This window comes from Panthera pardus, unplaced genomic scaffold (assembly GCF_024362965.1).
Source record: "Panthera pardus isolate Hobbes unplaced genomic scaffold, ASM2436296v1 HiC_scaffold_25, whole genome shotgun sequence".
In the NCBI taxonomy this organism is placed as follows: Eukaryota; Metazoa; Chordata; class Mammalia; order Carnivora; family Felidae; genus Panthera; species Panthera pardus.
The window spans coordinates 32,533,736-32,561,396 of NW_026526821.1; the positions used below are offsets into that span (position 1 = coordinate 32,533,736).

Here is a 27,661-nt window from a genome sequence, read left to right on the forward strand (position 1 = left end):
AGAGAGCACGCATGTGCACATGCGTGAGTGGGGAACAGGAAGAGAGAGAGGAAGAGAGAGAGAATCCCAAACAGGCTCCACACTGTCAGTGCAGAGCCTGATGTGGGGTTTGAACCTACAAACCATGAGATCATGACCTGAGCTGAAACCAAGAGTCAGATGCTTAACTGACTGAGCCACACAGGTACCCCTACTTATTTTTTGTTGATTCCAAATGCAAAACATGTTCAGTGTGAAAGTTTTAGAACACTAAGATATGTACAATCAAGGCCATAAAAATTACCATACTCTTCTTACCCAGGATAACCATTCTTAGCATGTAGTGTATATATTTCAAGTTTTTTTTTTCTATTTTAAAGCAGATTTAAATGTGAAGAAAATTTTGTCTCCATGAAGTGATGGGGAAGCTTTCATTTTATTTGGTGTCTTTAGGAAATCATTATGAATTATATGATTTTATGCATCATAGTTTTAATTAAATACAAATTATGGTTGAACTTGAACTTTGAAAGAATGGGAAGTGTGAACTCAATAGAGTTGTCTTAGAAAATTTAATTGTCAAAAAAAAAAAAAGAAAAAAAGAGAAAAAGAAAATTTAATTGGCATCCATGAGTTGGATAATTTTATTTCCCTTCCAAATTGTAACACTAGAATGCACTTTAGAATCTTTAATCCAATGCAGTCATTTTATAGATGGGGAAACTGAGGCCCAGAAGGGTTGTGAGTTTTCAAAGTTCACACATCAATGAGATCAAAGTGAGAATACACATCTCACTCCCTGCCCATGTTCTTAACTTTGAATTTGTGGTAAGTCCAGGGTTTTAGGAAGTACATGAAGGTCACTCAGTGGAATATTCTGCTGTTTTTGCACAGGCTGCTCCATTGTGGGAATGTCCAATATTTGAGATATTGCTACTTGTCTAAGGTAAAGTTAGACCTTCACCAAGATAGGGTCACTTTAACTTATGGTGTCTTTTCCTGTTATTGTAGATTGTCTTTCTGGGTAAACTAAGCTATCTTCCTTGCCTTTCTATGTTGGCCTCAATTTAGAATCAATGTGAGTATGATCAGATCAGTGAGAGCTGTTAATAATTCTTTAGAGGTCATGGAAATGACATAAGAACTTTTCTTCATGGGTGAGATATCCTGAGATTGCTATTTGAGAAAATAATGATACTTGTCATTTATTTCCTCTAAATAAATCTGGCTTTAATACCAAAAATCCCTGTTTTCTTCACTTCTGTTTATTTTCAGTCACTCAAACTGACGCTTGCTGTCAATATCTCCTCACTGTAAGTGTAAGCAGAAGTATTTAAAGAAAGCGGTATTGTTTTATTTTGGGGTTAGCAATTTTCCAGGGCCCACTGGCAGAAGTGCTTAGCTCTAAAGAATCACATGTGTTTGCTTTGTTCTAAATATAGGCTAAACAGAATGCAGTAGAGCCTGAAGGCTTCAGACTGAAGCATTTGGAATATTAAAAAAAAATTCCCAGGAAATAATATCTCTTGCCCAGAACTAAACAAATAAACAGGTTTCTACTAGATGCAGGAAACAAACTGATGTATATCAGATTTTATTCTCAAATCTTTTGGTGGTTTTTTAAAACATTTTTTTCTTTAAGACTGTAAAACCAAAGTCAGCCTCCAATGGAACAATAACTCATTGCTATATTGGTAAATGGCAACCAGTGTGGTCTTGCCGGACCATGGGGAAGGGCTACAGTATAATGGATGTGACCGCCTTGAAAAAGCACATCATTAGAATTTTTTTCTCTGAACTTTACCCTTCAGAATATTTTGTGCATGGATGTGGCATAATGCCAAAGAGCTTCTAATGCAAGTCTTTTGCCTTTGGCTTATGTTGCCAATGAGATGGGGAGGTGCATATGTAACATATGGTATTAATATTATTAAGTTCTGTTTTACATTGTTTCTCAAACTGGAAACTGTAGATCCTTGTGGCCTGTGGACATATTTTCAGAGATATACCAGTTCTTTTTTTTTTATGTTTATTTTTGAGAGCGAGAGAGCCAGAGCATGAGTGGGGGAGGGGCAGAGAGAGAGGGAGACACAGAATCCAAAGCAGGCTCCAGGCTCTGAGCTGTCAGCACAGAGCCTGATGTGGGGCTCGAACCCATGGTCTGTGAGATCATGGCCTGAGCTGAAGTTAGACACTTAACCAACTGAGCCACCCAGGCGCCCCTACCAGTTCTTGATTATATGTTTTTTTTTTTCAAATTTTAAGGATGGTATAAGAAAAATTAGCATAACGATATTAAAGATCCGTATAAGTGGTCACCTTCTGTACTAGTTTTCTAGCATTGCTGTACAAAGTCCCACAAACTGGGTGGTGTAAGCAACAGAAACTTATTGTCTCCCAGTTATGGAGGCTGGAGTCCAAGGTGAATGTGCTGGCAGGGTTGGTGCCTTCTGAAGGATGAGAGAGAATTTGTTTCATGCCTCTTTCCAAGCTTCTGGTGGTTTGCTGGCAATCTTTGGCTTTTTTTTTTTTTTTTTTTTGCCTACAGATGCCAATGATCTCTGCAACCATCTTCACATGGCATTCTCCTTATTCATGTGTCTGTTTCTGTTTCCAAATTCTCCTTTTTATAAGGACACCAGTCATATCAAATTAGAGTTCATTCTAATGACCTTATCTTAACTTGATCATCTGAAAAGACCCTATTTCCAAATATAGTCACATTCATGGCTGCTGAGGGTTAGGACTACATGTTTTTGAGGGGCACAATTTACAATTTTGGGTGACAACATCTGCTAAATAACTTTTTCCAGTTTAAGTTCACAATTGGGCTAAAGGAAAGTTAGTACTATTATAATTGTTCCATCCTCAAGAAAAAAAAATGCAGATATGACTTAATTTGTGTATAATATATTGATGCCAAGAGAAGGGCAGACACTGTCATGTCAAGTCATGCTACAGGAAAGTTTTCACACAAGTTGTCATGAAGGACAGTAATGGGATATGGTAGAACAGACATAATGAGCCCTAAACTATCTGTATCATAAAAATCATATGTGTGAAACCTCTTAAAGTAGCAATTTGTATGCATTTCTACATAAAATATGAGTTAAGACTCAGTGTTAAATATATGTAACTAGCAGCTTATTTTGACATAAGTTTATAAGAGGAAGAAGCCTACGTTTCTTTTAAAGGATAAGTTAGGTTCAGAGAAAATATTCAAATTTACATGTTAATAATTGTAGTAACAATGATAATAGTTATCATTTATTAAAGACCATGTTTATACCAGACATTACATAAAATGCTAACTGTTCTCATCATGTACTCAAGGTATTATAATCCCCAGTTGGAAAAATGAAAAATCCACTGGGATTGGTATTTTACTCATTTCTATCTAAACTCAAAGTTTGTGTTCTTTTCACCACACTTTTGCATTTTTCTGATTTTACTTAAAGCTTGTGTAAGTAAGATGAACATTTCTTAGTGAGCATATCCTAGACTTTGTCTTTGGATATCAGACAGCTCTTTTTCTCTTTAAATCATTTGTCACTTTTCCTACACATATAAAGTCAAAAGACAATGAATCGTATAAGGTGATTCTGGGTCCATGAATCTAGTTGGAAACATAAACCTGATATTTGGCTTCTGGGCCAGTGAGGTCTACAGGTCTTAATAGGGAACCCTGTTCCCTAAGGGTTGGCCCCACTGAGAAGCCTGAGGGAGCAGTGGCTCACCCTAATGAGATTAAGGCACATAAGACTTCATGAATTTAACAAAAACCCAGTAATGTTCATATTGGCATCTCCCACCCTAGAAAAGAGAGATCTAGGGCAGTCTCTGGTCTCTAACCCTGAAATTATTAGCTGAGAGTTTATTTTCAGATATGTAGTGGAAAGTTGCATTTCCTTTAAAAGTTTGCAAGGTTTTCCACTGTGACAGCATGTTCCTTGGGCACATGGGTGAACTTCTATAATGAAAGGTGGCCTTGAGACTTATTTAGCTCAAATTGTCTCCTGGGAGACTTAAGAAGATGAAATCTGACAGAAAAACTGGTCATTTTAAAAGAAGCTAATTTCTTTGAGGGTTAGATACTTATTATTGTTTATTGAACCAATCAGTTCCTTCTTCCCTCATTTCAAACTTGTGCCATAAAAGATTTCAAACTTTAAGGCAGGCTAGATATAAATCCAGAATGAAATTGTAGTTAAGTGGTATAGCCAGCTTGTTTCCATTTGGGGATAGTCCCTGATTGAAAAATGGGCTTTGCAGTGTCATTTCAAAGATTTTGTTTCATTTTTACTTTGACCAGTAAGTGCAAAAATCAGAAATTGCATATACAATACAGTATTTCAATTGCACCACCTGGCAAATATACCAAAGCTGTTTCACATTGCTGCTGGTGGTGTCTAGGAACAAGCATCTTGAAGGAAATAATTGATTGTAACTAAATAATTGCCTTATTCTATCAATGTCCTGAGGATAGGAAATCTAGGATGAAGGCTGGATCATGTCAAAAATATGCTTGCCTCAAATACTGGTTTCATACAATATATCTAAAGAATGGAATGTTGAATTGTAATTCTCCCTTTCTCCCTCTCTTCCTCCTCTTGCACACTCTTCCATCCCCTCCCCTGCTTGCTCTCTTCTACTTTGCTTGCTATTTTAGAACTGAATACAGGGTACTTATTTTATGATAATTTGGCATTATCTTGGATATTTTTTTTATGGAATATCTTGGTGAGTTTGAAGTTTCAACCAAGGAAGAAACTGTTCCTTGGTTTTGTCTTTGAAAAGTTCTTTTTGCTGGCTGTGTATATGAGATTAAATACACATTTGACACACAACCCTTTACACCATGATGGGAGACTTGGCTACTCAAACAATGAAAGTAGGTTTGACTGAAGATCTAACATCCCCAAATGGCTTGACAAGTTTAAGTCAAGACAATGCAAGTTTTCATTATTCTTTGCTTGCTAACAAAAAATGTAAGTTTTGCTACTATAATAGTAGAGGTAGTTGAGACCTAGAAAATAATTTTGTGATGTTGAGTATGTTTGAGTGTCAATGTGTGCATTAATGCACACACATGCACTGTGATAAAGAGGAAGAAACACTAGGAGTCCTTACATGAGTAGTGATTGCTGATCTCAAGACAGAGTGCAGACTCCCATAATTTTTGCCATTCTCATCTTAACCCACTGAGGGCTGGATTCAACAATTTAATAAGAGTGGAGTTTTTTTCTGTATCCAGCATGGTGCTGAAAGTTTGAGCTTGTACAAGAAGGGCTCCCTTTGGCTCTCTCCTCTGCTATGGATGTGGAGTAAGATTTGCAAGTGATACTTACCTGCATTGAGGATATCTACAGTGCTCTGAGAACTGAACACATTTTTCCTAGGCTTTCTGATTTTTATCATTGGCTGGTTTGATCTCTGCTATCTGGTCCCGAGTTATCATCAATGTAGGGCAGATGAGGGAATGCCCCTGCATCTTTGTGAAAGGCCTTCATATTCCATAGGCTAAGAAAATTCATATTCCATAGGCTAAGAAAATTCCATAGGCTAAGAAAAAGCAGTAGAAGCAGCAGGGCAAAGGTTGAACTGAGAAGCCAAGGAAAGGGGAGCCCTCAGCTAAGGCCAGAAAAAATATGAAGGCTAGACACCCAATAGGCAACTTAGATCACATTCCCGTAGAAGGGAGGGAGAGAGGAGGGAAGAAACCAAAAGCCCGAGTGGATATTTACTCCAAAGGGACCAACTGATTTTATTTTATTATTATTTTTAAATTTTAAATCCAAATTAGTTAACATATAGCGTAATAATGATTTCAGGAATAGAATCTAGTGATTCATCACTTACGTTTAACACCCAGTGCTCATCCCAACAAGTGCCCTCCTTAATGCCTATCACCCATTTAGCCCATCCCCTCCCCCCAAACCCCTCTAGCAACCCTCACTTTGTTTTCTGTATTTAAGAGTGTCTTATGGTTTATCTCCCTATCTATTTTATATTATTTTTGTTTCCCTTCCCTTGTGTTCATCTGTTTTGTATCTTAAATTCCACATATGAGTGAAATCATATTTGTCTTTCTCTGACTTATTTCGCTTAGCATAATATACTCTAGTTCCATCCATGTTGTTGCAAATGGCAAGATTTCATTCTTTTAAAAAAATTTTTAAATTAAAAAAAATTTTAAATTAATTGATTTTTAAATATAGTTTATTGTCAAGTTAACTAGCATACGGTGTATAGAGTGTGCTCTTGGCTTCAGGAGTAGATTTCCATGATTCTTCACTTACATATAACACCCAGTGCTCATCCCAACAAGTGCCCTCTTCAATGCCCATCACCCATTTTCCCTTCTCCTCCACACCCCTCATTTTGTTCTCTGTATTTAAGAGTCTGTATTTAAGAGTACTGTATTTTGTCAAATGCTTTTTCTGCATATATTGACAGGATCATATGGCTCTTATCCTTTCTTCTATTATTGTGATGTATCACATTGATTGATTTGCAAATATTGAACCAGCCTATAGCCCAGGAATGAATCCCACTTGATCATGGTGAATAATTCTTTTAATATACTGTTGAATTCGATTTGCCAGTATCTTGTTGAGAATTTTTGCATCCATGTGCATCAGGGATATTGGCCTTTAAATCTCCTTTTTAGTGGGGTCTCTACTTTGGGAATCAAGGTAATGCTGGCTTCATAGAATAAGTCTGGAAGCTTTCCTTCTGTTTCTATTTTTTGGAACAGCTTGAGAAGGATAGATATTAACTCTGCTTTAAATGTGTGGTACAATTCCCCTGGGAAGCCAGCTGGCCCAGGACTCTTATTTGTTGGGAGATTTTTGATAATTGATTCAATTTCTTCACTGGTTATGGGTCTGTTCAAATTTTCTATTTCTTCCTGTTTGGGTTTTGGTAGTGTGTGTGTATATATCTAGGAATTTATCTATTTCTTCCAGGTTGTCCAGTTTGTTGGCATGTGATTTTTCATAGTATTCTCTAATAACTGTTTGCATTTCTGTGGTGTTGGTTGTGATCTCTCTTCTTTCATTTGTGATTTTATCAATTTGGGTTCTCTTTTCTTTTTGAGAAGTCTGGCTAGGGGTTTATCAATTTTGTTTATTTTTTCAAAAAACCAGCTCTTAGATTAATTGATCTGTTCTACTGCTTTTTGGATTCTATATTGTTTATTTCTGCTCTAATCTTTATTATTTTTCTTCTTCCACTGGCTTTGGGGTTTCCTTGCTGTTCTGCTTCTAATTACTTTAGGTGTGCAGTTAGGTTTTGTATTTGGCATTTTTCTTGTTTCTTGAGGTAGGCCTGAATTGCAATGTAGTTTCCTCTTATGACTGTCTTTGCTGTATCCCAGAGGGTTTGGATTGTCATGTTTACACTTTAATTTCCTTCCATATATTTTTAAATTTCTTCTTTAATTGCCTGGTTGACCCATTCATTCTTTAGTAGGATGTTCTTTAACCTCCATGCATTTGGAGACTTTCCAAATGTTTTCTTGTGGTTGATTTCAAGTTTCATAGCATTGTGATCTGAAAATATGCACGGTATGATCTCAATTCTTTTATATTTATTAAGGGCTGTTTTATGCCTCAGTATGTGATCTATCTTGGAGAATGTTCCATGTGCATTAGAGAAGAATGTGTACTCTGCTGCTTTTGGATGAAAAGTTCTGAATATATCTGTCAAGTCCATCTGGCCCAGTGTATCATTCAAGTCCATTGTTTCTTTATTGATTTTCTGCCTAGATGCTCTGTCCATTGTTGTAAGTGGAGTATTAAAGTCCCTTGCAATTACCGTATTCTTATTAATAAGATTTCTTATGTTTGTGATTAATTTATATATTTGGGAGTTTCAAAATTGGGGCATAAGCATTTACAATGGTTAGCTTTTCTTGATGGATAGACCCTGTAATTATGATATAATGCCCTTCTTAATCTCTTGTTACAGTCTTTAGTTTAAAATCTAGTTTGTCTGATATAAGCATCAACTATCTTTTGACTTACAGTAGCATGATAGATGGTTCTCCATCCCCTCACTTTCAATCTGAAGGTGTCCTCAGGTCTAAAATAAGTCTCTTATAGACAGCATATAGATGGATCTTGTTTTCTTTTTTTAATCCATTCTGATACCCTATGTCTTTTGATTGGGGCATTTAGTCCATTTACATTCAGAGTTATTACTGAAAGATATGGATTTAGTGTCATTGTGTTATCTGTAGGTTTCATGCTTGTGGTGACATCTCTGGGCCTTTGTGGTCTTTGCAGCATTCCACTCACAGAGTCTCCCTTAGGATCTCTTGCAGGGCTGGTTTAGTGGTCATGAACTTCTTTAGTTTTTGTTTGTCTGGGAAAGCCTTTATCTCTCCTTCTATTCTGAATCACAGCCTTGCTGGATAAAGTAACCTTGGCTGCATAGTTTTCCTATTCATCACATTGAATATTTTCTGCCACTCCCTTCTGGCATGCCAAGGTTCAGTGGACAGGTCCGCTACTACCCTTATGTATCTACCCTTGTAGGTTAAGGCCCATTTGTCCCTAGCTGCTTTCAGAATTCTCTTTTTATCTTTGTATTTTGCCAGTTTCACTATGATATGCTGTGGTGAAGACCTATTCTTGTTGAATCTGAAGGGAGTTCTCTGTGCCTCCTGGATTTGGATGTCTGCTTCCTTCCCCAGATTAGGGAAGTTCTCAGCTATAATTTGTTCAAGTAAACCTTCTGCCCTTTTTCCTCTCTCTTATTCTTCTGGAACTCCTATGATATGGATATTATTATGTTTCACTAAATCACTTAGTTTCTAGTTCTGCCCTCGTGGTCTAGTATTTTCTTATCTCTCTTTTTCTTGGCTTTGTCATTTTCCATAATTTTATTTTCTATTTCATTTATTCTCTCCTCTGCCTCCTCCATCATTGCTGTCATGCATCTAGTTTATTTTGCACATCATTTATGGAATTTCTTATTTCGTCATGACTATTTCTTAGTTCCTTGATCTCTGCAGCAATAGATTTTCTGCTGTCTTCTATGCCTTTTTCAAGCCCAGGTATTAATCTTATGACTATTATTCCAAATTCTTGATCAGATATATTGTTTATATCTGTTTTGAGCACTTATCTACCTGTCATTTCTTCCTGGAATTTCTTTTGAGGAGAATTTTTCCTTTTCATCATTTTGGCTACTTTTCAGTCCTTTACATGTTTTACTAGCTTGTTATGTGTCCTGCTCCTGTGAGCAGTACTATATTAAAGAGTGGTCATACACTGTCCAGGGCCTGGCCCTTCAGGAGGTGTTTTTGGAGTGTGTTGCTCGTTCTCTGTTGTTGTGGCTCTGGTTGTTTTATCTCCCTACTCGTAGTGGTGGTTTGGATCTTCTACCAGATGTGCTTTGATGTGTTAATTGAAGTAACCCTGGAGAAAATTTAAAAAGGGGCGTTGTTGGAAGAAGCCTTATCCCATACAAAGAGAGAAATGACAGGGGTGGGGAAAAAGAAAAGAAAAAAAATTGACCAGGCAGGGAATCAAAGAAGCTATACAGCTGAATCCAGGGAGAGAGAGAGATAGGAAAATAAAGAAGGAGATACAGAAAAGGTGTAAAAAGAATAGATTAAAAATGTCTGCTTAAACAAACCAACAACCAGAATAGAGAAGGGAAGGAAGAAAAGGAAGAAAAGAAAAGAAAAATATATATATATATAAACTGACCAAGAATCAACTCAGAAGATGCAGATATTACTGGACTGATATCTGATGGTGCCTTGGAACCAGTGACTGTGCTGATGTGGAGGATGGGCCATCTGGTTAGGTCAGTGTTCATCTTACTCCAGTAGATGCACAGTTACTAGGCACAGAGGCGCATGGATTGGTGTAGGTGGGTCCTACCTCTACTGTGGGCCTGCTGTTGTGTTCCCTGAAGCCTCACCTTGTTGGTGATGGGAAGAAAAATGGCAACACCCCAGTCTCTCCTCCCCAACTGGGTGTCCCAAACCACTCTGTTCTGGCCATCCTCACAGGGCTGTGTGGGCATGAGCGGGCCAGTTTGTCCCACTCCACGGTCTCCCGTAGGATCCCACTCTGTGCCCCTGGTTATGGGGTGGTGCCACTCTGCCTGGCTGACAAAGGGCCTCTAGCTGGCGGGCGCCTGCAGGGTCTTTTGTTCTTGGAGCAGCTATATACCTTCTTCTGACAGCACTCAAGGGAGAGAACTGCTGTCTCTGACTGCACCTCTGAGCTCACTACAGAGCCTGGGGCTGGCTCCCCCTCCCCACCAGGTGCGTGTACAGTGTGGCAGGCCCCAGTCCAGGGAAAGCTCCACAACCCTGGACAGTGTTAGAATTTGGTTCTTTCTCTGTTTTTTTCCATTCCCCAGTGTGTGGTTTTTCCCTTGTTCAAATATAATCTTATACTTCCACAGCTTCTCTTTCTCTTCCTTTTGTCTCTCCACAGAAGGGAATCTCTCTCCTTCATGCCTGTGCCACCCATTTTATCTCTTCCAATTTGCAATCATGCACCTATGGCCTTCCAAGTTGTCCCTGTGGGACTCTGGAGATGTTTCTGTCACTCTGTAGCCTGGATTCCTGGAATCCCAAGTCTTCTGGCCTCAATACTACTGTGTTTGAGGGACAAGGGAACTTCGGGTCCCCCTACTTTGCCATGTTGACTCCTCTCCAAGATTTCAGTCTTTTTTGATCACTGAATAATATTCCTGTGTGTGTGTGTGTGTGTGTGTGTGTGTATACATGCCACATCTTCTTTATCCATTCATCAGTTGATGGACATTTGGGCTCTTTCCATAATTTGGCTATTGCCAATAGTGCTGCTATAAACATTGGGGTGCATGTGCCCCTTCTAATCAGCACTCTGGTATCCTTTGGATAAATATCTAATAGTGCGATTGCTCGGTCATAGGGTAGTTCTATTTTTAATTTTTTGAGGAACCTTCATACTGTTTTCCAGAGTGGCTGCACCAGTTTGCATTCCCACCAGTAGTGCAAAAGAGGTCCTCTTTCTCCGCATCCTCGCCAACATCTGTTGTTGCCTAAATTGTTAATTTTAGCCATTCTGTCAGGTGTGAGGTGGTATCTCAATGTGATTTTAATTTGTATTTCCCTGATGATGAGTGATGTTGAGCATCTTTTCATGTGTCGGTTGGCCATCTGGAGGTCTTCTTTGGAAAAGTGTCTATTCATGTCTTTTTCCCATTTCTTTACTGGATTTTTTTTCTTGGCTGTCGAGTCAGATTTATAGATTTTGGATACTAACCCTTTATCTGATATGTCATTTGCAAATATCTTCTCCCATTCCGTCAGTTGCCTTTTAGTTTTGCTGATTTTTTCCTTTGCTTTGTGGAAGGTTTTTATTTTGATGAGATCCCAATAGTTCATTTTTGCTTTTGATTTCCTTACCTCTGGAGACATGTCAAATAAGAAGTTACTGAGGCAGAGGTCAGAGAGGTTGTTTCCTCTTGTTTCCTCTGGGATTTTTATGGCTTCCTGTTTTAAGTTGGGGGTTTTCATCCATTTTGAATTTATTTGTGTGTAGTGTAAGAAAGTGGTCCAGGTTCATTCTTCTGCATGTTGCTGTCCAGTTTTCCCAACACCATTTGCTGGAGACACTGTTTTTTTTTTTTCATTGGATATTCTTTCCTGCTTTGTCAAAGATTAGTTGGCCATACATTTGTGGGTCCATTTCTGGGTTCTCTATTCTGTTCCATTGGTCTATGTGTCTGTTTTTGTGCCAGTACCACACTGTCTTGATGATTACAGCTTTGTAATACAGCTTGAAGTCCAGAATTGTGATGCCTCCAGCTTTGTTTGTTTGTTTGTTTGTTTGTTTTTTCAGGATTGCGTTGGCTATTAGGGGTGTTTTCTGGTTCCATACAAATTTTAGGATTGTTTGTTCTAGCTCTGTGAAGAATGCTGGTGTTATTTTGATAGAGATTGCATTGAATATGTAGATTGCTTTGGGTAGTATTGACATTTTAACAATATTTGTTCTTTCAATCCATGAGCATGGAATGTTTTTCCATTTTTGTGTCTTCTTCAGTTTCTTTCATAAGCTTTCTATAGTTTTCAGTGTATAGATTTTTCACCTCTTTGGTTAGATTTATTCCTAGGTATTTTATGGGTTTTGGTGCAATTGTAAATGGGAGTGATTCCTTGATTTCTCTTTCTGCAGTTTCATTATTGGTGTATGGAAATACAACTGATTTCTGTACATTGATTTTATATCCTGTGACTTTGCTGAATTCATGCATCAGTTCTAGCAGCTTTTGGGTGGAGTCTTTGGGTTTTCCACATAGAGTATCATGTTATCTGCAAAGAGTGAATGTTTGACTTCCTCCTTGAAGATCTGGATGCCTTTTACTTCTTTGTGTTGTCTGATTGCTGAGGCTGGGACTTCCAACACTATGTTGAATAACAGTGGTGAGACTGAACATCCTTGTTGTGTTCCTGACCTTAGAGGGAAAGCTCTCAGTTTTTCCAAAGGGACCAATTATTAAACTGGAAGTTACCAAGCTTCCTTCCTTCGCACAATTAAAAATTTTCCACCTTGACCTGTTTCCTAGGGCTGCTATAATAAACTGCTACAAACTGGGTGGCTTCAAACAACAGAATTTTATTCTCTCACAGTCCTGGAGGATAGAAGTCTGAAATCAAGGTGTCAGTAGGTCCAGGCTCTCTCTCCAAAGGCTCTAGGCCGACATCATTCCTTGCATTTTCAAAGCTTCTGGTGGTTGCCAGCAATCTTTGGCATTCCTTAGCTGGTAGATGCATCACTCCAATCTCTGCCTCCATAGTCATGTGGTGCTCTCCCTGTGTGTTGTTTCTGTTTTCTCTTCTTAAAGCACACCAGCCATTGAATTGGGTTTCATTCTAATCCAGTATGCACTCAAATTAATTTGACTACATCTGCAAATATCCTATTTCCAAATAAGGTCAGTTTAGGAGGTTCCATGTAGACATGAATTTTGGACTGCTTACAACTGGTAATGAGGGCTCACGAGTGAGTAGAATTTAGTTATAGAGGAATAGAGAATGTTGTAACCTTGTGTATGTGCATTTCAGCTGTTAATTTAGGACCTGGAGACATGGGTATCCCTACCTCTGCATAAAGTAAATCTACCTCCAGAGGAATTACATGCAGTGATGTTGTATAGACAACTGGAAAATGAAAAACAGCCTAAAAAGAGAATGGACTTGGAAGTTAACATAACTTGGGGCTAAATATTTTCCTTTGCGCATGTTAGTGAACTTCTTTAAGCCTCAGTCTTCTCATCTGTAAAATAAAGATTAAAAATGGTTAACAGAACACTTATGAATTTTAAATGATTGTTCTGTTCAGCAGCCACCCAAGGTTTGGTGCATGGTTGTTTGGTGATGTCTCTAAGTAAATATTCACCCCATTTCCTTCCTTAACTCATACTCCTTAGAATATTCCACTATTCATCCTTTATTCCTGAATTACATTTGCAGGTTTACGCAGTATTATTAACTTGAACTTTTTTTCTTGTGATAAATCAATAAAAATTAAGTTAATATTTAGTAAATAAGGTTGGTAATGAAGGCTATAGGGATTATAGTAAACATCTTTCCTATTTTCTAGTCTGTGATAAAACAGATGCAGCAAATAGTTATCAATACTAGTTCTGTTTTGCTTTCTATCATTCTTTTGGATGACTCTGTAATGCAAGAAAATCTATAGGTTGAAAATAAGAGAGACAGGAGAAGAAAAAGATGATAATTTAGAAACAAAGTTAATTAGAACTTTCAGCAAATATATTTTATTAAACACCAACAATTTTATCCACTTGAAAAATGTTCCAAGGCACCTTATTATGACATTTGTCATATTGCATCTAATGATTCCTAGTCTTTCTTCCCTGTTGGATTCTAGTCTCCATCCTTTCAACAAATATGTACTAAGTACCTATCATGGGTAGGCTTGGTGGAGTATGGTAGGGATTCAAAAATGCTTAAAACACATTCAGATGTGCTAGCGTGCAGCTGATGCACGTAAATTCTCTGTGGGAACCCTATGCTCAAAGCTCATAAACCCACTTTGAGGAAGCCCAGCATATGCCCACTGTCCACTGCAAATTATGTAGATAATGTCATCTCAGAAAAGCTAAAATTTCTGCTAACGAACCAATTTGAGAATTTCTACAGGGGCTTACTTGGCACTTTATCTGCATCTTTCTTTTCTTTCTTTTTTTTTCTAAGTAGACTCCTTGCCCAATCTGGGGCTTGAACTCATGACCCTGAGATCAAGAGTCACATGCTCTACTAACTAAGCCATCTAGGTGCCCCTCTTTGTATCTTTTGTAGAAACTTGTAACTCTGTTTTGCCTTAGTTATTAATTGTGATTTCTGTGTCTCTTACTGCACAGAAAAAAATACTTTGTTTCTGTGGAGTGGAAAAAGATATCCCAAATTCAGTAATGATGGTAGTGTCTAACATTTGCTGCATACTTTGCAGCTTTCAAATAGTAAAACCATGCTGTCCTTTCTTTCTGACAGCAATCCTGTGTGGATCATATAAATGGTCACACATGTGTAGACTGGCCTGAAGAAGGTAAGGGACCCACCCAGTGCTGCTTAACTAAAAAAGGGATGGTCATAGACTGGAGTTTTAAGTCTTTTGCTTTCAGTTTCAGTGATCTTTCTTTCTACCATACTTCCCAAATTTTCATGTGGATAGCTCTTTATTATCCCAAATTAAAAAAAAATAGTGCTTCATGTTATTTTAAATAATGTGCAATATATGCCTGTTTGGGAAATTCAAATGACTCAGAAGTATGTAAATTAAAAAGACCTCATCGCTCCAAGGATTCTACCACTCCCATCACCATTTTTGCACAAACCCAGGTAGCCAGTACTGATAGTTTGGTATATATCCCTTTTTATATTTGTGGTTTATAAGTCCCTTTATGTTTTTACAAATATATGGCACAAAGGGTTTATTTTGAACACATATTATATTTTCATATTATCTTTTTCCATCAATTTATATTTATACTTTCTATCTTTCAGACTTCATTTCAAATCAGCATATGCAGATCTACTTTTTTTCCTATTAATTGTTGAATCACCTCCATTTAAAAATATATACTTTACTTTTATTTATTTTATACACTTCTTGTTTTGAGCATGATTGTGTGTGTGTGTATGTGTTCATGCACGCGTACTTTTTCCTGTCTTCCTTTTTGAGGTGTGAGGAAAATTGCAATGTAGTTTTGGTCTTCTTTGTTGAAGCCAAAAGATCAAATCTATTCTTAAGAGAAAATTTTAGATGCGGAGCCTGTAGGGATGGTAACATGGATTGCTTTGGCTTTGTGTAAGTACCTTTTAAACTAACATACATACTTTGACATTAGGAAGACTGGACTATACAGCAAAATGTCCACAAGGTAACTTTATCTTTAGTCCATCTTCTTAATTCCAACAGTCCAAACCAAAGGGCTTTGGTTTTAGGTCATTTCAAAGGGTAATTATTCTTTCAATTTAATGAAACTGAATTTTTAATAACTGGACTTGGGCTAAAAGTCAGTCTGCATCTCATTGCCATAATTTGCTTCTGGTAATTCAGTAATAGAAAAGGAAACATTAATGGCAAAAGCAAACTAAGTCCAGGACTAGAAGATACTGTGAAGAATACCAAACATTTACAAATGTTGAATGACATAAATTATGGTAGAAGCATAACATAAACAGTAACAGAAGTTTATAAGCAGTGATGTCCTTGAACTAGAAGCTTGGAGTAATAATATAGGTACAAATATATATCAGGATGGGGGTCCCTGAGTGACTCAGTCGGCTGAGCATCCGATTTCGGCTCAAGTCATGATCTCACAATTCATGAGTTCAGGCCCCAAAATGGGCTCACTGCTGTCAGTCCGGAACCCCGCTTTGAACCCTCTGTTCCCCCTGTCTCTCTGCCCCTCCCCCACTTATGCTCTCTCTCCCTCTCTCTCTCTCAAAAAAAAAAAAAAAAAAAATATATATATATATATATATATATATATATATATATATATATTAGGCAAAGGTAAAGATGCCTTTGATGATTTGTACTAATTTCATTTTGTTGTACTCATGTACATATATATTTACAGGAGCATTTCTCTCATTAAAGCAATCCAAAATTGAATTGAAATTCATTGTTGCTTTAATATCAGACTGAAATAGCTTCAAACTAGGTACTTCTATTTTCACCATGTTGAAACCTCCTTTTAAGAAGCGAGAAGCAAGTGTATGTCTCTAGAATAGTATTAATTCTTATTGCACATTAGAATCACCTGGGGAGATTTTAAGATTGCCCTACACTCCTGCTCCCAGCCATGCCTGATGCATCAAAGAACCTAGTTGTGAGTTAAAGCTAAAGAATCAGTGCTAAAAAAAAAAAAAGAAAAAAAGAAAAAAAAAGAATCACCGCTCATAATGGAATTGCCTGAGATTTTTTTTAAGTTCATTTATTTATTTGAGAGAAGGTGCTGGGGCAGGAGAGGGAGAGAATCCCAAGCTGGGGTCATGGGGAGGGTAGGGGGAAAGGTAGAGAATCCCAAGCACTGACAGTACAGAGCTTGATGCAGGGCTTGAAGTCAGGGAACCATGAGATCATGACCTGAGCCAAAACCAGGAGTTGAATACTTAATAGACTGAGCCACCCAGGTGCCCCAGGAATTGCCTGGAAGTTTAAATTAGTGATGCATGGATCCCACTCCTGGAAATGCTGATGTAACTGATCTGGAGTGTTTGGGCATAGTTCTTAAATGCTCCCTAGCATACCAGATATTTTTCTTAAGGTATTCAGAAAAGATATTTTAAATATATTATTTGAGAGATAGTTTACTATGAAAACAAAACAAAACACAAAAACCACCTTGAAGGTAGACTTAGGTTCAAGTACAGACCCTACAGTTACTAGTTGTGAAACATGGATAACTTAGTCTCTAGGTTCTTCAGTTTTTCTCATCTGTAAAATAATTTGGTAAACTGCTTAGGACCTACTATATGCCATGCATTACATGGTCTAGCTTATAAGAGTTTCCTTAAGCCTCTGCAAGGTAGATCCTATTATTGTACACATTTTAGCAGTATCACCTAGGAACTAGTTAGAGAAGTAAACGCTCAGGGAGTTTAGAAACTCCCTAAAATCAGTTTTCCTGAAGTTCTATAGATGATTCTGTTATATCCTCAAGTTTAAAAACCTCCTGCGCTACACTATAATGTGATAGTTTCTACCTTTTAGGGACATTGGAAGGATTGAGAAAATACCTCACATGAAAAGTTTAGTGCTACATCAAACTCATAAGTGATCAGTAGCTATTAGTTATTATTCTGTCATTATAGGTTACATCCCTCATAACCATATCTCCTTTTGCCAAGATGTAACAAAGCTATCCTTCTTTATCTTGACAAAAACAAAACAAAACAAAAAACAACAAAAAACAAAAAAAACCCCACAACATATGACTGTCATGGGCTTAACTCATAATCTTTCTCTTTAAAACTGTGAGCATAATTCACTTGCTTCCCTGGCTATATTTGCAATGTTGGAATTAGAACTTTGAACTTCAGTGTTTTTCATTGTTTTGATGACAGTTTGGTATATATATTAACCATAATTATACTTTCTGCCAGATTACAGTATTGCTGTCTCCCTTCTCCTCCCCACAAAATCACCTGCCACTTTGGGTGGATGGGCATTTGGGATTCTTCACTTAACCTTGACCAGCACTCTGCAATCAAGTCCTCTCTGTTTGATTCTCTAAGCTGTAGAGCAGAAGTCTGTGTCATCCTTCCTCCTGAAATTGCCAAGGTGGCTCTAATAATTGGTGATATACACTAATGGCATCTCCCTGTCAGGTAACCCCAATTATTTTTCTCAGCCTTGTGCTGAAAGAAATACCTTTTATGTGGGAACCATTAAAACCATTGGAGGTAAGCACTCAGCCTATTTAGCTTTTATAATAAAACAAGCCAACATGTGTTTGTGTGGTTTTGTTCATCATAAAAAAGGAAGTTACACAAAGATAGTAACCACCACTATAGGCTTACATTCTGAGCTCTCATTTCTTAATAGATTGTGTTCTTTAAAAATTTCATTACAAATTTTGTCCTAGGTGTGTTCAGACTACTGTTCTCAAAGTGCTATTAGAAGTCTCAGGGATTAAAGAGGAAAGGGAAGTGGACTAAGAAAACCCAACCAGCTTTTGAGTGGTCATTGAAATATTGTGTCACCTTCTGATAACACGCTTCTTCTCACTTTATGATATTTAGTTTCTCCCTCTGTGAAGTAAGATTATTAATTTTCATTGTTGGTGCTCACATCTATGATAAACAATTTAATTAAGTATCTTTAATAACACAGTATTCTGCAGAATGAGAGTGTTTGTAATTGTCCTCCAATATTATTTTTCCAAGAAACATGGGGCTGTAATGTTGATGTAGCTACATTGGTTGGGAATGGGATCTTTAGAGACAGGAAAGATGCAAAAGAATGAGCCTGGCAGAAAGGAAGGCATCCAGACAGCCAAACATTGCACTTTGGATCAGGTTCTCTAGAGCTTGAGTTGGGAATTCTTTTTTTTTTTTTTTTAATATTTATTTATTTTTGAGAGAGAGAGGGAGAGAGAGAGAGAGACAGAGACAGAGGCAGAGAGAGAGAGAGAGAGAGGGAGACACAGAGTCAGAAGCAGGCTCCAGGCTCCAAGCTGTCAGTACAGAGCCCGATGCAGGGCTCGAACTCACAGACCGCAAGATCGTGACCTGTGCTGTAGTCAGATGCTTAACTGACTGAGCCACCCACGTACCTCTTCAGGTGGGGATTCTTATATAAGTGATTTATTGAGGGAAAGCTCAGAGGAGAAATCTGAAGAGAAGTAATGAAAGGACAGTGCAGGAGAAGGAGCCAAAGAAAAATGTGAGTTCAACTAAAGCCTCCTGTCAACCTGAACCTACGGAGAGCTCTAGAACATGAATGGCACCTCATAGTTTTCCTGCGTTGGAGCAAGGGGATTGGGCACTCATATTCCTACATTAGTCAGTCCTTGGCTATAGGCCATCTCTGGGGATGGGAGGTCATAACTGCCCAGGCTTCCCAGAGAGACTTCTTTCTTGGCTAAGGGCTGTTCTGGAAAAGGGACAATCTGTGAATCACTAGCAGCCCAGTACTCACAGTAATGGGTTAACAGAGTTCTGGGTGCAATACTAATAGCATCTATTACCCATTGTGTCTAGGGTCTCGTGCTGGTACAGATCAATGGCCTCCAATGGACAAATGGATTCCAACAGGTCTATAGCATAGAGGATATCCCTGAGGAGGACAGGATCACAGAAATAAAAAGGTCAATTTTGAGCAATATGCAGGGCTCCAGTACTTAGGAGAGAAACTAGTGTGGTCAGACACAAAATGGCTGTGTGAGTTGCTAGCACATGAGCTCAAAATAGGGGATGAATCTTTTTCAATGAACTCTGGAAAGCAGGACATGATAACTTCTCATCAGAACAATATTGCTGTGAAATGTCCAGGTAGGGGAGCCAATCAATGGGATACATCACTAGGATAATGTGTTCTAAGTCATCCTGCATGGTGGATAACTTGATTCTGAACTCCATTGGAAGGAGATATTGAATTTACTTGCTACCCCCCATCTTTGAGTTCATCTGAGGACTGAAGCTTGTGGTGTAGAAATCAGCCCAGCTAATGAAGAATGGAGGATGAGGGAATAGGGAAGTTAAGCAGGAGGCCACAAGTTACAGGGATGATCAAAAGGCAAGGTATTTTAGTTCATTTAGAATATATTGGACAGATGCTTTCTTCAACTTCTTTTCTAGGATGATTTTCTACTTTTATTGCTGTCCAGAGATGCTTTCTTTTGTGCCCAACACTAGGCCTATCTCTGTAAGAGATAAAAATCCATTTGTGTGGTCTCAAGAATAATAGTTTTTAGAGTTTTTAACAATAAGTGTTACTGGTAACCTGTGCAATGGTCTTCACTTTTCTCCCTTTCCAGTGTGTCCATTATGTTAGTTATCTTATATTCCTATAAGCCCTTAGTCTCTCTAGGGATTTTTTTTAAAATTAAGAACAATCACTAATTTGCCAACTCTCACATCTGGATAAAAATTCCTCATACTACAGATACTTGGATAGGTATACCTTTGTGGGGAATGACACGTATATGATAGACTAAGGACTTAATTGCCCTTTAGAAAAAATAATAAACAGTTATATCGACAAGGGCTGAGATTATACTCCATTATGAGGAATATTTTACATTAATCTTTAGTGTCTTACTCTGGAAGTGTCTCCCATGGAGGATTTGACAATGTGGTTAACTGTGCCAGTCTTGCAGCAACCATCTGGATTCAGATCCCAATTTTTAATTGCATGATCTCTGTGTTTTAGTTTCCCTCCTGCACAAGATGGTAACAATAGTACCTCCCTCGTAGTGTTGATGTGAACTTTAATGCTTATAGCTTGTAGGCATGTATGACCTTAATCAACGTGGACTATCTCAATTATTAAATTTGGTAATGATGTTTCTTTCCTACAACTACGACTCATAGTTTAGGTCACTGGTAGAGCCCCTGGGTAGGGCACTGAGAGTAAATTTCTCATTAGCAATTGTGGACAAAGTTTTGAGATTCATAAGCTAATTTTGTTAAAACAAATATTTGGGGGACAGAATTGTTTAATTGTGGTGACAGTGTTCCCATGAACATCATTTTTAGGGTAAACATCATTTTTGTTGAGTAGCTATTCAGTTCTGAGATGAGGCTCATTCTAGGATGAAGTGTGTGATTTGATGAATGTGGAACCCAGAAGCTTGGCTTCTGTGAGAAACTGGGTCAGAAGAAAGGAACTTCATTTTTGTCTTCATTCATTTGGGCTGCTAAAACAAATAACCACAGACTAGGTGCCTTATAAACAACAGAAATTTATTGCTCACACTTCTGGAGGTTGGGATGTCCAAGAGCAAGACACCAGCATGGTCATGTTTGGTGAGGTTTCTCTCCTTGGTTCATAGCTGATGCCTTTTGACTATGTCCTAACATCGCAGAAGGGACTAGAGAACTCTTCTTTGGAGACTTTTTTTTATAAGGCACTGATTCCATTCATGAAGGCTCTACCCTCCTGGCTTAAGTACCTCCCAAAAGCCCCACATCCTAATACTATTATCTTTGGGGATTTGCATTTCAACATATGAATTTTGGAGAGGAGGGGACACATTCAGAACATAGCAATTTCTTATACAGCTTTCTCCCATCATTAGTCATGAAGGAGAATTTCAAGGTTTAACGAGCTCTCCCATCTGTATGGTCTCTATGATATCCCTATCTTATGTCTATGTGCCTTTGTCTTGACTGCATGCAATGAGGAGCTTCATATAACTTAGGCAGTTTGGGGATGGTTTAATAGTTACAAAAGTTTTTATTTTGAGTCTAGGTATGTCTTATCATGTCTCCTACAATTATTTGTGATTCTTTCCTAGGAAACCAGTTGAAACAAGTCTAATCTTTCACTCCCATGACTATAAGTATTTGAAGATAGTTTTGTCCCATGGTCTCTTTTCATTTGACTAAAATCTCAAAGCTCCCCTCACTGTTCTTCATTACTTATATGGTGACAATGGACAGGCTTCTGTTTCTTTTTAAAGAACCAAACTCCATACTCAACATATGAACAGCATGGGATGGGATAGGGCCCAAGAGAATGTGATATCTCTTTGGTTTTGGGCACACTCTTTTTAAAAAAACTTTTTTTTTAAAGTTTGTTTGTTTATTTTGAGAGGGAGAGAGAGAGAGAGAGAGAGAGAGAGAGGACACAAGCAGGGGAGGAACAGAGAGAGGGACGGATAGAGAGAGAATCAGCACAGAACCCAATGGGGAGCTTGAACTCACGAACCATGAGATCATGACCTGAGCTGAAATCAAGAGTCACTTAACTGACTGAACTACCCAGGCACCTCTGGACACACTCTTTTAATGTAATCCATGATTCAAAGACTTTGGCAGTCACACCATTGCTTGACTTATAAGTTTACAGTAATCTATGATCTCTAAGTCTTTTTCAACCATGCTACTATTAACACGTGTAATTTACATTTGCTTTTTTGGACTAGTTGCAGAACTAAACGTTGTTGAGATTATATTTCATTTTCTTAAATTTGATCCAACATTCTAGCTTGTTGGCATGTTTTTTTCTTGTAACCAATCTGTTGTACTACTAGTATTAGTTGGAACAATGATATTTATATCATGGATTGATAGATAACTAGTCTTGGCTACAGAAGATCAGAGAATAACATTATATTGCCAGTCAATTGGTAAGTCATTTACTAGCTTGGAAACCATGCCTCCATGTAGATACATGCTGTGTCCACATGATACACTGGGTTTCAATGTCTATACTTGAGACCAATATGAAAGTCACAACAATATTTCAAAATACATATATGAAAAAATAGATAATACCCTGTTTTATATGTCATGTGAAAAGCTCAGTCAATAATGTGATCTACAAGCCCAGTGATTTTTGAGATCTTCACAGAAGTGGTGGAATTTGGGGTGCCCGGGTGGCTCAGTCAGTTAAGCATCTAACTTCAGCTCAGGTCACGATCTCACAGTTCATGGGTTCGAGCTCTGTGTTGGGCTCTGTGCTGATAGTTCAGAGCCTAGAGCCTGCTTCGGGTTCTGTGTCTCCCTCTCTCTCTGCCCCTCCTCCACTCATGCTCTGTTTCTCTGTCTCAAAAATAAACATTAAAAAAAAATTAAAAGAAAAAAGAAGTGATGGAATTTGAGCCAGGCAGGCCTGGAAGGTTGCCTAGAGTTGGGTGAGGGCAGGAAGGGGAGCATACACTTGAGAGGGTTATGAAGTCCAGGTTGCTGAGGCAGAAATGACTGGGTCACATTGGGTGATGGTATAGAGATGAACTTCCAGGAAGTGTATAGTGTCAACAATGAGATCAGAAATGTAGGTCAGTGCACCTTGTGTGATGCTGATGTTGGAGCCAGGGTCCTTAACTGGAGTAATTGCTCTCCATATTAATCTTCCCATGTTTATAAGTGAAGAGGCTGAAGGCTCCTGCATACCGGCTACCTCCATACTTGTCTTCATCAGTTTCATTTGCATTAAGCATCCATCACAAATATGAATTTTGCAAGCTGTTGTACCTCCTAGCATACTGTTTGGAAAATATCTGGTTTTTTTTTCTTTATATTAAGATGGTCTTAAGATTTCTTTTGGGAGACATGCTCATTTCTTGTTGAATATGGTTTCTTCATTGTGCTTCTAACATGGCCCACCTGGCTATTGGCTTTTCTTTGGGGACACTTTGAAGTTCACATATTTTAATACCCTTTAAGCATCCATTTAAGTATATGGTTTATTTTTATGGAGTAAGCTGACATTCAGTTTTCTTGTACTGTCTTTTGTAGCCTCTGCTCTGACAATGGAAAAAAAAATCATAAAATAGTAGTGGTAACTCCTTGTTAAGTTACTAGCGTAATAATGTAATCCTGACATTCAGTTTTCTTGTACTGTCTTTTGTAGCCTCTGTTCTGACAATGGAAAAAAAATCATAAAATAGTAGTGGTAACTCCTTGTTAAGTTACTAGCGCAATAATGTAATCCTCTTGGCATTCATCTCCATGGATGATGGTGATGGCAGTGATCCTTCAGCTTCTCTGTGTATTGTTTCCTCACTCCTTCTTAGCAGAGTCTCAGTGAAAGGCGATTTCCCTTGGACTTATATTTTACTAATGATATATTTAATAAGGGAAAGGGAGGGAAACAGAGGGCATCAATGATCACAAATATTTACATCTGGCAGAGGATTGAAAGGAAAACCGATCACAGCTGCCTTTGACAGTTAATGTTATTAAAAATGTTCAACGTGGAATTTCTATTTTAAATAAGAAACACTTGAAAGAAATGGTCAGGATTAACAGAAGCTTAAATTGAAACCATGTTGGTTTGTAGGTAATAGAATGCTAGAGTCAAACACTGTGTTTAATATAAAAGCATTCTTTACCCCCAAATTATCCATGTGGCCCTGTTTGTGCCACTGGAATTTGATTAGGTTTGGCTTTTTCAGGAAACCAGGAGGTAAGAAGAACCCATTTAATCTCCTGTTAAGTGGTTCATTCCCTGCCTAAGCCTTTGGGTAACACAGTTTATTAAAATGTTCTGGAGTTCAGGTCGACTAACCATCCATATGCCTGCCTTTTGGCCTGTGCTACAGTCTAACATTTGATTGGCCCAAACCTGGGAGTAATAGAGTCAGTATACAATGGGAGACCTTGTTAAGAACCCAGGACATGGGGATAAGTTCATTGGCCTACAGATTGTTAGCTGAAGCTCAGAATGCTCCCATCTGGCAGCCCCTCAGTCTGCATTTGTCCTGCCAAGATACTGTAACTTAATCACTGAAACAGAGTTGCTGGTTCTAATTCTCCTAATGTACCTAGGAGCCTCTATGCCACTCACAAATACCATGTGTCATTTTAATAGGAGACCTTACATTGACTTATAGCTCTTATGTCTTCTTTTCTCTGCTCTTCATGGGTCTTTGTGAGTCAACTCATATATTCCCCACTCTGACCAGGATATTTCTGGGAAGGAGGACTTGAGTATTTATAAAAAAGAATGTATTCTGCATAACCACCATCAGGGATTACAGAGAACTATCAGAGGAGATAGTTTTTGCTATCAAGAAGCAAAAAATCTAAAGGGTTCTTAAAAGAGAGCACCTTCTGAAATAAATCAGACCTCCTTCGTTAATATTAATCTTGCCAGGGGAAAAAAAAACCAAAGATTCCACAAAGCTGCTATTCCTTAAATGTTTCTTTTGTATTCAGTTCAGTGTCTAGGACATAGTGTCTTGCCTGTTTCACCTCCTGAGATTCTATCCATTGGCGACATTATCCAGAAAATGCCCATGTCCGTTGTCAATGTTTATTCCATTGATAAATGCTTGATGAAATAAATGAAATTGAATTCAAGTCCTTATTATCTATTATAGCTAGGCTATTTCAGTAGCTTCCTAACAGGCTTTTCCCTTTCAATGGTCTACACAATTCTGCCAGAGTGGTCTTCAAATTTTACCCTTTGGTTGTTTTACTCATTATTCAAAAACTTTTGGTGCTGCCAAAATGTGGGATAATTTCAGTGCATGTGCTGCCGACGTGAGCAACAAAATGTAGGATAATTTCAAAACTCCTTGGTCTTTAGCATTTAAGTCTATCCAAAATACCAGATCAACCTATCCTCTTGCTTTATCTTCTATGAAGTTCCCAAATACTATTTCCCAGACAAAATGCCCCTTGGTTTTTCTGAGCATGAATTGTTTGGCAGCCATATATTCCTATTCTGTCCCACCCAGAGCTCTCTGATGAAGAAAATCCTCTTGATTCTTCAGGTGCTGTCTGGAGCCCAATATTCTCCATGACGTCTTCTCTGGTATGCCCAATTAGAACAGATAAGGAACTTCTCTTGCCAGGTGTGTGGACAGCCTGTGAAAGCAGCCCAGGTAAGAAAACTCCTGTGTTATGCCAAACTTTTTCTCTCATCTCTTAGGACCTTGTTGGGCTCAAATTTTGGGGTTGGAAGTTCACCTCTGATATTTCTCTGGATCCACTGCCTTCAGATTAGAAACTGAACCTGTCCTGAGATTGGTTTCTTGCTGACTTGTGTACCCTGGATATTTTTTTCCTGTCTGTACATCCTTTGGTCAAGCCAGCATGGCGTTATTCTGCTAAAGTTTGCCCACTTCCAGGAAACAGAAGAGTGTAAAGTGTATCTCTTTCCTGCTCACTGAGCACTTGTCCCTGTGGCAGGAACTGGTCCTAACAGGTGAGGATGAAACCAAGCCCTGAGCAGCAAAACATGCCACTCTTGTTTATCCTGGTGGTGAATGCTCCCTTTGATTCAGTTTAATGGGGATCCCTATTCAGCTGGTAGTTGACCCCAATGGTTTTCAAAATGTGGTCTTCAGAAGAGCAAGAACATCAGTCTCACCTGGGACTTGTTAGAACTGCAAATTCCCACCCCAGATCTACTGAATCAGAAATGCAGGGGGGGGGGGGGGCGGGCAGCAATCATGTTTTAACAATCCCTTTAAGCGATTTTGATGCCTACTAAAGTTTGAGAATTGTGAATTACATGAAGGCTAGCAGTCTCCATTAATTTTTTTCTCCCTTCCCTTCTTTCTTTCTTTCTTTCTTTCTTTCTTTCTTTCTTTCTTTCTTTCTTTCTTTCTTTCTTTCTTTTCTCTTTCTTCTTTCTTTCTTTCCTTCCTTTCTTTCTCTCTTTCTCTCTTTCTTTCTCTCTTTCTTTCTTTCTTTCTTTCTTTCTTTCCTTCTCTCTTTCTTTCCTTCTTTCTCTCTTTCTTTCCTTCTTTCTCTCTTTCTCTTTCTTTCTTTCTTTCTCTTTCTCTCTTTCCTTCTTTCTCTCTTTCCTTCTTCTCTCTCTTTCTCTCTTTCTCTCTCTTTCTCTCTCTTTCTCTCTTTCTCTCTTTCTCTCTTTCTTTCTTTCTTTCTTTCTTTCTTTCTTTCTTTCTTTCTTTCTTTCTTTCTTTCTTTCTTTCTTTCTTTCTTTCTTTCTTTTCTTTCTTTCTTTCTTTCTTTCTTTCTTTCTCCCCTTTCTTTCTTTCTTTCAAGAGATAGAATCCCAAGCAGGCTCCGTGCTGTCAGTGCAAGCCTGTTGCAGGGCTCAATCTCACGAACCATGAGATCATGACCTGAGCAGAGATCAAGAGTCAGACACTTAACCAACTGAGCCACCCAGGTGCCCCTCCATTAATTTCTAATTAAGTTTTCGTTAAGTAGAGTATGCAGCTCCTGTGTATGTGTGTGGGATGGGGGTGGGGGGCAGGGAGATATATGAGAAATCTGTACTTTCCTTTTAATTTTGCTGTGAACCTAAAACTGCTCTAAAAAATAAAGTCTTAAAAATCATTTTAGTCACATTTAAAATTGTGGAATTTTATAAGATGATTCTAAAATTTATTGGGGGCGCCTGGGTGGCTCAGTCGGTTGAGCGTCTGGCTTCGGCTCAGGTCATGATCTCACGGTTCATGAGTTCAAGCCCCGTGTTGGGCTCTGCGCTGACAGCTCAGAGCCTGGAGCCTGTTTCAGATTCTGTCTCCCTCTCGCTCTGCCCTGACCCTGCTTGTGCTCTGTCTCTCTGTCTCTAAAATAAATAAACATTAAAAAAGTATATAAAATTTATTCAAAAGGCAAAAATCCACGAATATATAAAATTCTCTTGAGGGAAACAATAAGGCATCAAGACTCAAAGTAATGGAAATTAAGGAAGTGTGATTTGGTGCAACAATAGACAAATATACCTGGCATACTAAATAGACCAAGGACAGAGAGCCCTCTAACAGACGCACACTCATATGATATTTGAAATGTGGCAGAGACAGTATCACATGTCAGTGGTGAAATGATAGGTTTTTCAATAAATTGTAATAGGAAAACCAGATATCCATATTGGCAAAAAGAACAAAAGTATTCCAACTTTGTACCATCCACAAAAATAAATTCCAGTTGGGGTGCCTGGGTGACTCGGTTGAGTGTCTGACTTTTGATTTTGGCTCAGGTTATGAGCCCAGGGTCGTGGGATTGAGCCCCACATCACTCTCAGTGTGGAGCCTG

The 27,661-nt window shown here is 38.3% G+C and overlaps 1 long non-coding RNA gene across 1 annotated transcript; it reads left to right on the plus strand.

Annotated features, from left to right (window-relative positions):
- On the plus strand, window positions 1–26,781 carry LOC128773417 (uncharacterized). The gene is made up of 3 exons (XR_008417643.1): window positions 1–184; window positions 25,420–25,530; window positions 26,666–26,781. It is a non-coding gene; the product is annotated as an uncharacterized LOC128773417 (long non-coding RNA).
- The last annotated feature ends 880 nt before the right edge of the window (window positions 26,782–27,661 follow it).